Below are 794 nucleotides of genomic sequence, written 5' to 3'. Positions count from 1 at the left end.
CTTGGCAAGGTGCCTGTCCAGCCTCATCTTGAACACCTGCAAGGAGAGTGACTGCACCACTTCTGCTGGGAGCGTGCTCCAGATTCTGGTGACCCTTACAGAGAAGTTTTTCCTTATACCCAACCTGAATTTACCCTCTATTAGTTTATACCCATTGGTCCTTGTCCTCCCTTGAGGTGCCCTCCTGAATAGTTGCTTTCCTAGTTTTCACCAGCACCTCACTGCTGATCATTTGTGCACTTGGGCTTTTAACTGCCTTCCTGCCATAAGCGTTGGCTTTTATTTTTGCTGGGTGGGGGGGTGGCTAAGATGATGGACACGTGGAAAGTTTTACGAACAGGTTTCCCCCGCTTTCTGCTATACATGCATTCCGGCAAAAAGGCACCCATTCTCCAACCATTTGGGTTGGTCTAATAAAAGATATCAAATTCACCCAAGGAACCTTGTCTGCCTATGTCCTTAGACCAACACGGCTACAACCTAAACCCCATAACGGAAATTCGCACTTTGCAACGTCACAAACAGGGACACGTCCCAAGACCTCGACCGCACTGACCCCCAGACCCATTCCCACCGCTTTTACCTTGCATATATTGAATTTTTGGTATAAAAAAATTGTCTGGGGGGGCACGGCGACTGCAGTGGCAGCAGGGCAGGCAGTGTTGGTGGCAAGTAGGAGGTGGCAAGCGCTGACCGGTGATCGGTGACCACCTGCAGATGGTGTGGGTGGCTTGCCCAATCTCAGGGGTGCACCCCTATTGCACAAGGGTCATTGCACAAGTGCACTGGCACAA

Source organism: Alligator sinensis, unplaced genomic scaffold, assembly GCF_000455745.1.
Source record: "Alligator sinensis unplaced genomic scaffold, ASM45574v1 scaffold419_1, whole genome shotgun sequence".
Lineage (NCBI taxonomy): Eukaryota > Metazoa > Chordata > Crocodylia > Alligatoridae > Alligator > Alligator sinensis.
This window is presented reverse-complemented; position numbering follows the sequence as displayed.